The sequence below is a fragment of the Leuciscus leuciscus genome, assembly GCF_965113295.1.
Source record: "Leuciscus leuciscus genome assembly, chromosome: 12".
In the NCBI taxonomy this organism is placed as follows: Eukaryota; Metazoa; Chordata; class Actinopteri; order Cypriniformes; family Leuciscidae; genus Leuciscus; species Leuciscus leuciscus.
Genome location: NC_138736.1, coordinates 14,940,644 through 14,952,309, shown reverse-complemented (window position 1 = coordinate 14,952,309; position 11,666 = coordinate 14,940,644). Strand labels below are relative to the sequence as shown.

The 11,666-nt window shown below is 37.9% G+C and overlaps 1 protein-coding gene across 3 annotated transcripts in view; it reads left to right on the top strand.

Moving 5' to 3' along the window:
* Positions 1-6,800: 6,800 nt before the first annotated feature.
* Positions 6,801-11,666, top strand: part of eya3 (EYA transcriptional coactivator and phosphatase 3) — a 28,397-nt gene continuing 23,531 nt past the window's right edge. For all 3 annotated transcript variants that reach the window (XM_082186370.1, XM_082186371.1, XM_082186369.1), the window contains exon 1: positions 6,801-6,928. The gene's annotated coding sequence lies outside the window, so the exon portion shown is untranslated. The remainder of the gene's footprint in view (positions 6,929-11,666) is intronic.

Genomic DNA, 11,666 nt, shown 5'->3' with positions numbered 1-11,666 from the left:
CATGTCTACTTATTCTTCACTTTTGTTTTGATGTTTAATTTGTTCACTTACATTTTTTTTTAATTGTTCAGTTTTGGGTTATGAATATTCTCATGTCATCCATCCAGGGTATTTCATTGCTCACGGCCTGAGATGCTGGGATCACGGGCACGGCATCTCCACAACCATAAGTGACATGGGAAATGGTTGAATGGATGGAGTCATATAAAAAAAAAAAAAAGTCTCTTGGGCTCACCAAGGCTGCATTTATTTTATAAAAATACAGTACAAACAGTAATATTGTGAAATATTAGTAAGATTTAAAACAAGCTCTCTATTTGAATATATTTTAAAATAAAATGTATACCTGTGATGGATGGCAAAGCTGAATTTTCAGCAGACATTACCGGATGAGACCGTCCGTCCTTCGGATGAGACGTAAAACCGAGGTCCTGACTCTTTGTGGTCATTAAAAATCCCCTGGCACTTCTTGTAAAGAGTAGGGGTTTAACCCCGGTGTCCTGGCCACATTGCCTCCAATGGCCCTTGCCAATCATGGCCTAGTAATAATCCCCATCCATTGAATTGGCTCTATCCCTCTCTCTCCTCTCCACCTATAGCTGGTGTGTTGTGAGCGCAGTGGCGGCCTTGTACTGTGGCTGCCGTCGCATCATCCAAGTGGATGCTGCACACTGGTGGTGGTTGAGGAGAGATTCCCTGATATGAATGTAAAGCACTTTGGGTGTACAGTAGTACATATGAAAAGCGCTATATAAATGCCTCATTCATTCATTACTCCAGTTTTCAGTGTTACATGGTCATTCTAATATGCTGATTTGCTGCTCAAGAAACGGTTCTTATAATCAATGTTAAAAACAGTTACGCTGCTTAATATATATATATATATATATATATATATATATATATATATATATGGATGCATAAGGTCAATATTACACGATCCAGTATTATGGCCTAGATCCTGGTTATGATCAGGCAGTGTGAGTGTGATCTGTTTGGCATTTTTATGTTGATACGGTTAATTCTCAAAGTGACAAATGATTCCGGCAGATTCAAGGAAGGAACTGTGCTATTTTAGTGCATCTTGAACTTGCTTTTGGCACAGTGAATAATGTGATTATCCTTGATCGCTTAAAGACAGGGTAGGTGATTTGTTCCAGAATTTATTTTTGTTATGCTGGTTGAAGTAGTCACTTCACATCCTGATTGCAATCACTAAGTTAATTGGCCTAAATGTATTTATATGTACATATTGTCTGTGGAAAACGTACGGCAATAAAATGTTAGTCCAATCTTTGCATTCGATCCGAATGCAATGATACAATGTCCTACCTGCCTGTCAACGTATGTATTTTCATACGTCTGCACACCCCGCTCGCACAGACATCACACGACATCAGCGCGTTTTATGCTATGCAGAGTTATGACAGACGTCAGTCACCGAGCACCGCAACTGAAACAGCAGCCGCCTTTTACAGTTTACAACGAGCTTATACTGCGTTCACGCCATACCTACTGTGATTTGGAAGAGATGGAAACCAGTGACGCTATACTCAGAGCAGTTTGTGACTTGAATTTATGCGTTTCAATGTCAAAACTATCAACGCCCAAATTAAACTGCAGCAGTCAGGTGGTACAGGACAAAGTGGATCACCTGCGGCTGCGGTAAGTGTTCCGTTATGTTTTAAGATGACTAGCCTACTGTTACAGTGCCATTAGCTAGATGTAATGTAACCGTAGTGACACTATTACATGAATAGGGTGCTCACTACTATTACAGTTGTTCCCGGGCTCCATGTATCCCCTGTAATGTTAGTCTTGTGTTGTCACAAACGCGCTCTATCACCCCAGGAACAAATAAGCGGCGCTAAAGGTAACTTTCAGGACTGCAGCATTCAACTTGCTAATGAATTGGAGGGGGGGATGGGCAGTTTTCATTTTTGAGAAACAGTGACCTTGTTTGTGAAATAGTAGGCTACTGTCTATCAGCTTCCAAAGTTTGTAACTCCTCTTCTGTGCATTCTGGCTCAAAACGATATGGTGCCAACTGTCACCAACGCCATGTAGCCATTTACATCCAGTCTTTGTGCTAAGCTAGGCTAGCGGTGGGTGCGTCAAACAGACTTACAGCACGCACGGAGATGAAAAAGGTATGTATGGACTTATCTAACTCTGGGGGATACGGTGAATAAGCTAAAGTCCCAAAAAGTTGAAGTGTTCCTTTAAGTGTTTATGTTCATTATTATTGTAATGTTATGTGCTTTGAGACATGAGGTAGTTTAACACCATCTCTCATGACACTTTTGTTCGCTCCCTGCTGTATACCCATCCTTGATGTGATTTGAAGGAGGTGTGGCTTTGGAGACGCTCTGAAGGGAGGATGGGATATTATGCTTTCAAAGCTAGCTCACTATTGCTAGCCTCAAAATTGCCTACCCTACCTTTAAGTCAGTGGGTGGGATAAAGTGCAATAAAGAATTAAAGGGGTTGTATTCTTAAGCCGGGTGCACACTGCACGATTTATAATAGTCCTTTACGATTGTTACTTGTCAGACTGTACAAACATGAGTCCAGCTGTAAGCCATGTCACACTGTGGGATATCAGTTGTCTTTATGTCAGACTGTACAACAGTTAAGTTCTCTTTCTGACGTCCATTTAGTCTCACTTTGGGAACGCCTCAGGCATGACCAACTGCGGAAGCACCAATTACACCGTCTGTCAGACTTATAGACCAATCGCCACAGCAATAAGGGAGCCCTGCCTGCCTTTCTTCCCCATGAAGATTGTGGAAGCTGTACTCATTGACACATTATAATATTTCCTGCTGAACAGTTTATGGACAAAGATGGCTGATGACATTGCAAACACTGTAAATCTTATATTGCTTTTAGCTGGGTGCATTTTGCTAAAGTGGGAAAACGTCCGCGTCAAGGTGAGTTTTTCCATTCCAAAGAGAATAAACAGCCTTATTCCCGATCGAATACGATTTAGTTTATATTGAATACAGGGATATAAGAGTTTATTTTCAGAAATAATTCTGTATAGCACTGTTCTGGGGTAGTAAACCTACACGTCACGGTGAGAGTTTGCTGAACAAAGAGAGTGGCCACTTATGGCCACTTATAGAAGGGCAGAGCATGGATGATGCTCCCTGCCACATGTGCTTGTGCGGTCAGGCTGCCACCTGGAAGCAGGCTCTCCTAACCAAGCTCTTTGGGTGGAGATTTGTGTGATAGCAGATCTGAATTTCCTGATGTCACATAGGGTGGTCAGGAGCTGCAGCAGGAGTATGGGGCTAACAGTGGTGGAAGAAAGAGCGCTATGGCTCAGACTCTCAGGCCTTTCTGAAAAAGTGGTTTCTTGATGACCCCATGGATCCCAAGGCACTGTTTGGCATTACAGTCATGGCCATGCACCAACAGTGTCTTGAGGATGAATCAGGCTCCTTGGGTTTTCTGCTCCACCGCCCTTGGAGTTCAACACTTTTCTTCCTTCCCCAGGCAAACAAAGAAGGTTGTTAATTGTAGATGGTCCCATTTCAAAAATTTTAAGGGCCAGTTCAGCAGGTTCTCTTACCACTATAGGAGGGACAGTGGCACAAGTTCCCATGGTGCCCCCTGTGACTGTTCTCCTAACGCAGTCGATCACATCTGAGGCGTTCCCATAGTGAGATACATCACTTCTGTAATCCGAGAACAGAGGCTATAGTAATCTAACGTTTCTTTAAAAACAGATGCACACAAGAAGATTTGTCCAGAGTTTTACATCATCAACACGTGACACGTTCAGTGACTATGAGCAGCATTTAGATGCAGGACTGAAATGGTGGCTAGCAAACAAAATTAATCTCTAGCGTTATTTTGATAATGGCTTGTCTTGAAAAGAAAATGGAACAAAACAAAGATGATGTGTGTGGAGCAGGTGGTTGGTTATTTTTGTCACACTTCAGGTTCTGTGATTCTACTGCTTTTTGATTTGATGGTTGTCGTAGGAGAAGTCACACTGCAGGACTGTGCTGCTTCAGGATTGACACAGAGATTTCATCAGAGGTCAAATTTGATCGCAGTGGTCATTAATCGGCTATCGGCGAACATGTCAAACTAGCGATCAAAGACTACAGATTCTGCATTGTCTGTTCTCCATCACTGATTCTCCATGGTCAATTCTCCAATGTTTCTCCCCAGTGACTACCTGTATTGAATGTCAATTTACACAAATTTCCACGATCGATCGTCATTTAAATGAATTATCAATTAATCGATTAATTGTTAGTTAGCCTTAAAATATATAGCCAACAGCATGACAAGTCTGCAATGCTGCTCAAAGCGCTATGTTCCTCACCAAATTAATGTGAAGGGTTTTTAGTCTAAATAAAGGGCTAGGAGGATTGTAAAATTAGTCGATGTGATTGATCCTTTAATTAAAATACTTATTTAATAATCAAATGATGACTAAAAAACTGTCACCAACGCCACCTCAGATGCCTGCTAGTCAGAATGTGTAACTCCTGTTGTGGACGCGCTGCACGGCAACAAAACCCAATGAATTCACAACGATTCATTAAAATAGTGTTCTTATTATAATATAATGTAACATTGTAACAATCGGCCTAATCGGTAGCGTTACAAGAATAAAAACGGGGTCAGATTAAACTGTGTGAGTTTGTTAAGTGTTTTAAAAGATGAGACAACAACAGAAATAAAGTGAATAAATGAAGTGCATTTACAATTTCGACCAGGAACTTAAAACAACACAATACAACAAAGAAGCCTTAGGCTGTTAAAAGCATAGTCCATTGGTTCCATACCCTAAAACAGTCCTTAAGAGTCCTTGCGTGCTGTAAGTCCCAATGTGTAAGTGTCCACCGGTGTATATACAATCCAACTGTAGTGATAATCCAATGAAAGTGATGTGGTTTGCTGGAATGGTAAGTCCTTAAAAGCAACTCCTCGATCCAGCTTTGGTCCTCTTGACAGAGACCTTGGCTGTTTCTCAATATGCGTTCTTCAGTGATCTTGTGTCCTTGTGTTCTCGTACTACGTCATCATCAACCGCCGAAGTTCAATTCCAATACTCAAGAACGCAAGTACAGAGGACGCATGAAGTGCCCGGATGTGTCCTTGATATCGAGGATGCATCAAATGCAGACTTGAGAGAATCGAACCGCAAAAAATCCCAGAAGACGTTGCGGGCAGTCGACGTACGGAAGGCTGTAAGCTTTAAACTTCTCGTTCTCACTTAAGAGATTCCCGCTGCAAGCTCGAAATACGTGACAGCTCGTGAAAGTTTACATTTGTCATTACTCTTTTGCTTCATTTTAATAAAGTGATAAAGACCTTAAGAAAGCGGCAGTATTTTTATTGGCATATTAAAAAGAATCTTAACATTGACAAAACATAGGTAACACAGGCTACTCATAAATACACATGGTAAAATAAAAAAGATATAAACTATGAAAACAATGTCTATAATAATATGAAAGAAATGTTTAAAAGTTTGTGACATATGTTTGTGATGTTAATTGTGTTGTATTTGCCGAGATGGTCAGTTAAGCAGCATCGCAGCACATCTCAATTCTCATAAAGATGCGTTCTGTGTTCTCGCGTCCTTCCGAGTTCGTTCTTTCAAGGTCGCCTGGCAAGACCAGTCTCAAAGAGAACGCAAGTCTGTTCTTTGCGTTCTTGGAATTGAGAAACAGCCCTTGTTTGTTTGCCATGCTGCTTCTTTTATGCTCGCTATTTCCTGTTTCCTGTCATGTGATTGCTCACATGAAAGGCAGACCCATAATCTTTTAAAGACATACACACATAAAACAGATAAGAGGAATAAAATGGACTAAAATGACTAAGACAACATGTAAACCTATTAAAACTCTAATATACATAAAATCATTATAATACATAGAGTGGTTAAAACATGTGTCATGTGTGACAGTGTCACAACATGATAGTCCCAATCATAGTTATTATATGTCGTGCATTGCTGTTTGAGCTGTGCAATGGTTTTTAAGGGCTTACATGGACTTGCACTAGAGTATATTTCTGGCCGTTTACATCATTATCAAATTACTAGACCTTTAAGATCTGCTCAGAGTTTCCTTTTAATTGTCCTCAAGAAACGACTGAAATCCAAAGGAGATTGTGCCTTCCCTCTCCACATTAAACATTAAACAGCCTCCCTCTCCACATTAGATCTTGACACTTCTGAGTGCTTAACTTCTCATTTGAAGACTTATCTCTACTCTGTTGCTTATAACTGTCATTGGACTTATATTGTATAATGTTATATTGTACTATACATGTGTTATATTGTGTGTTTAAATGTGTCTGTATGGTAATTTTGGTAGTGTAAGGCTGATATAAATAATTTATTATAACAATATAAATGTATTTACTGTCACTTTTAAACAATGTACTGAATGAAAGTATTTTTTATTTTTTCAAAAAATCTTACTGACCCCAAATGTTAGTAAGTTTGTTATTTGTACACACACACACACACACACACACACACACACACACACACACACACACACACACACACAAATAACAAACTTTGCTTGGCTTTCAGGATCTTTCTGTCATTTCCGTTCATATCTTTTTTTTACCATAACAAAAATAGGCTACTTATTTAATTAAACTGCATTTTAAATATATGATGTTCTGGGGGAGCTTACAAAGTAAAGTCTCTCTATGGTAGTTTACGAATCAGTAGTAACAGAAATGCTTACCTCAGCACTCATCACATTTTTGCATGGGTTCACCGTTTTGTGATTCGAAGGAGCGCTTGTCATTTCTGCGCATGCGCGTCGGGAATTTTAGCGACTTCCTGCCAAATAGTTGTCCCTAACACTACACGGCGCCCCACCGAGGGAATTTCAGTTCAAGGAAACATAAAGTTTCCTCGAAAGTAGCACTTGGTGAGATGGTAAGAGTTTCTTTCCCATTTGTGTGTCACGCACTGTGAATTTGAGTGCTTTAATGAGCGGTTTAGTGTGAAATGGTAAGGTCAGTGAGCCGCGAGCTAAATAACACACGTTGGCTAACTGCTCAAACTGTGCTTAACGCTAACGTTCCATGAACACAGCGACTACTGGAAAACAGTTTATATTTCTCCTCCTATAGTATGTGCACCAGCAGTGATAACGTTATGCGTGTTTCCGAACATGGTCACATTTAATGTGTGTGGTATGTGGACATCTCCGGTGAAATAACCACAGTTTTGGAGAGAAACACTGGCTGTGTCTCAGATCCTTTGATCTTCCTAGCGTTACCTAGGCAGCACTTTTCGGCGTCATGGGAGCAAAACGTTGATTTTGTAGCGAAATACTAAGTAAGATGTGAGATCCTCACCTTCACTGATCAGTCCTTGAGTCAGTCCTGTATAGTGTATGTTGAGGATGTCTTTAAACTTACACTACTTAAGCCTCCTGCCATTGTGATCCTCCTGCTATTGTTTTGTTTGATAGGTTTATGCTGTGTACTGTCAGCACACTTTTATGCCTACTGATCTACAGCTCATGCAGTCTAATACTTCTATCTGAACTGATCTATATATTTATATATGACATTGGTGTTTTTTAAACTAAAACTATACAAGTAAAATAGGCCTACATAAAAACAAGATTCAAAAATACAAATTGCTTTTTGTCATAATTTCTAAATGCAGGTGAAGTTTTAACATTTATTTATTTGTAATTTTTTAATTTAAGGTCAGGAAGGTTTGTTTTAATTATTACTTTTGTTCAGCAAGGATGAAAAGAAAGCATAAAACCATTTATAATGTTACAAAATATATATATATTTCAAATAAATGCTTTTATTCACCAAAGAATCCTAAAATAAATGCATCACGGTTTCCACAAAAATACTAAGCAGCACAGCTGCTTTCAACATTGACAATAATAAGAAATGGGGCTGGGTGTCAAATCAGATGTCCCAATTCGATTTTGATTTTCGATTTCGATTCCCTATTCGATTCTCAATTCGACTCAATGAATATAGATTTTATACAAATCTTATATTTATAACAAAGAAAAGTGAACACAAGTTTACATTAATTAATAAAAAGAAATGAACAGCCACAAACCTGTATATTAAACTCTTTTTATTTTTGGTACACTTGGGTACATTAAAACTGAACCCAGCTCTACATTTCAAATGCATACAATGAATAGACAGGATTTTTATGCAAGATAAAAATTTGATGCTGAAAATTGGACAAGTCAGAACAGTCGCATGCTTTGATCAAACAGGATCAGGTTATTTTATGTTTAAGATAACACAAACATAAATTCTCATAGCATTAGCTGTAACATGGAGGCTGAAAGCATATGAACAGTGTAGGAAAACTAATACTGGCTTTTGGGTGATTGATAAATAAATGTGGATTTATTTATCTATCACATTTAAAAAAACGATTAATCGAAAAAGCCCAGCCCTAATAAAAAATGTTTCTTGAGCAGCAAATCAGCATATTACAATGATTTCTGAAGGATCATGTGACTAAAGACTGGAATAATGCCTACTGAAAATTTAGGAATAACTAATCACAGGAATATATTACTTTATTCTTTATACTTTATTTTCAAGGATAGCCCCTTGAGATTAACCATCTCATTTTTGAGAGGGTCCTTACAGTACAAAGAAACCAAAATCATAACAGAAAATCATAATTAAAGTAAATACAACTCAGGACTATAACAAACATTTAGATACGTTGACATTCACATTCATACACATGCACACTCTAACAATGCTCCCACAAACCTAGTCCCTTCCCTTTTGGCCCATACCATAATCAAAGACAATCGGTGAAAATGTAAATACAAAATCAAGGTGTAAATATGCTTACACACATCCATATACCCGTACAGATACATAAATGCAAACATGTACAATAACCAGCAAAAAAAAAAAAAGAGGGAGGGATCAGAAACAAGAACATGATGTTTGAAAATAAGTAAAAAGAGATGATTTGAAAACATAAAAAGAGGTTATAGATCTGAGCGAGCAGGAAAGATTGTTCCAGTCTGATGGAGCTTTACATTTAAATGCACGACAACCTATTTCTTTGCTGATTCTGGGTGAATGAAAGAAGAGCTGATCCGTATGCCTTAAGTTGTACTGTGTATTAAGAGGAATTAGGTAATGTTTCAGATATGGAGTGCAAGTGGTTCATTACTTTCTATTTTAATTATGACATCACTTTGTAGGCCAAAATGCATTTAGCACTTCGGGTTCCATCGTCCCAAAGTCAAAGGGTTTTTTGAATGGGGTTTTGGTTAAATGGCTGAAATAGTAAAGGTAAATGGCAGAAATAGTAAAGGTAAATGGCAGAAATGTAAACTCTGTCTACTTTTACAGCATCGTTATGGTTATAATTGTGCTCTAACAAACTATTCTAACTCAAACGTTCTGGGAAAATGTTTTTAGATAAAAACTGAAAGAGTTGTCGGAAGCTTAGTGATAGTGATGACGTTGAATTTGTGGGACTGTTGTGTAGTTCGTTTTTAGCCTACCTTTAGCTTTTTACTTCTGGCGACTGCATTTAGGCTTCAAAATTCATAAAAGCTGTGTTCATCTGTGATAATTATCTTGATGGACAAAACGTCCAAGTATCATAAACTTTTGTGATCACAGAGCTTGTTTTTAGTGATAATCTAAAAGCCTATGACACAATCCTGTTGGGTTTTTGTCGAGAGGTCCAGGCTAGGGATGGACGATATGGCCGAAATTTATATCACGATATGTTTCTTAATTTCAGTGGATACGATATAATTTTGATATCGATATGAACAATGTAAAAGCCTCAGAAAAACTGATGAACACAACGGATGTCTGTATCTAGTCTATGAAACCTCCTCCAATAAAACTATATAATATTTTAGAAATAAAAACAGTAAAAAATAAATGAATGTTCACCTTTTATTTGTATTTAGCCTTCATACAAACAAGAAATGTAAAATCATCACACAAGACTCTCAACTTATTAATATTAATGTCTTTAACTTTAAACTATAAAATAGGTTGATTATATTATTCTTATAGATTGAATACGCGTCATACGCCATCACTCTTTCTACGTCATTGCACATGCGCAGTCCTTTCAGTTTCGGTTTTCAATCCGATCAAGTGTTTACATGTTCTCTCGATCGGATTAGAAAAGGAATAAACCGCCCCTTTCAATCCGATCGAAATTTCATTCGGATCGGGCTCAATCGGATCGATTAAGGGATTTACATGAAGGCTTTTCAGTCAGATTGAGCCGTCAATACGATTACTAATGGATTATTTGGTTGCATGTTAACGTAGTGTATTGAAATATCTGAAATGTGTTTAAAAATCATATCAACGTTATTGAAAAAATTATATCGCAATATATATTGATATTGAATAATTGTCCAGCCCTAGCCAGGAATACAAAGTGACGTCATACCTGCACCACTCTATGCTTGTAATAATGGTGCGTTCAAGTCCTCCTGGGAAGTTCGTATGTACGAGGTGGGAAGTCGTGTTTACGACGGCAGGTGCGTTCAAGTCCCTTTCGTCGGAGTAAGATACTTTATTTTAATAAATTACAGAAAAATACAGTAATGTTCTTAAACTCTTGTTCTAGAAAATGAAGAACAAAGAAATGTGCATCAGGTGTACTTTGTTTTTTTAATGTTTTTAATTAATTTATGATGCCACTGCCAACTTTATCGTTACATGTTGCAGTGTTATAATGTAAACTCAGTCCGTGACAGTCCATATTCTGTGCAGGCAGTTAGCTTACTGCGCTGTAAATTGAAAAGCCTGACAATATCACTGTTAATACCTTTAAGTATTGTGGTATTCCACCATGTTTCTCAGTGAGACGTGGATCTGATCTTGCGGATAATTGAGCGGATCAATTATCTACATAATTGATCTTGTACCACAACTCGTAAAGATCGGGGCATAGAGAAAATCCCGAGCTCCCCACTGGTATTTACGACATTGTGGTGACATTCAAGTGCGATCAACTCGTAAATACCATCTATACAAGATGACTTGAACGCAGCATAATTGATCTTGTTAAATGAATTTGTTATTTACTGAATTAATTCTAGATAGCAAACTATTTAAATTAAGGGGACTCCTGCGTCTGCATTTTGTACATGCATACATACATAAGGAAGTACATGTTTATGTGAACATTGACTTTGCTTGCAGATGTATTAAAAACTTGGAGCCTGAAGCTGAAGTTTAATGTCTGATGCTTTTGTATGTAGAGTTTTATTGCAAACTTGTTACAATTTTAAAGGGTAAGTTCACCCAAAATGTAAAATTCACATTTAAGATTCACATTTTACAATGAAGATATTTTTAATGAAATCTGAGAGCTTTTTGTCCCTCTATTGACAGCCTATGAAACTACCACTTTCAGGCCCCAGAATAGTAGTAAAAAGACACTGATGTTAAAAGTAATAAAAAGACATTGACATTGATGAGAGCACCATGACACATGCATGTTACTTCATAAAACTGAGGTTAAAGTTTAAACCACATTAAATAATCCAAGTGGTTTAACCTCAATTTTATGAAGTGACACGAGTGCTTTGTTTGCGATAAAACAACATAATTTGCCACTATTTACAAAATAGTAATCTCCAACGCGCGTTCACACAACAACGTCTGCTCAT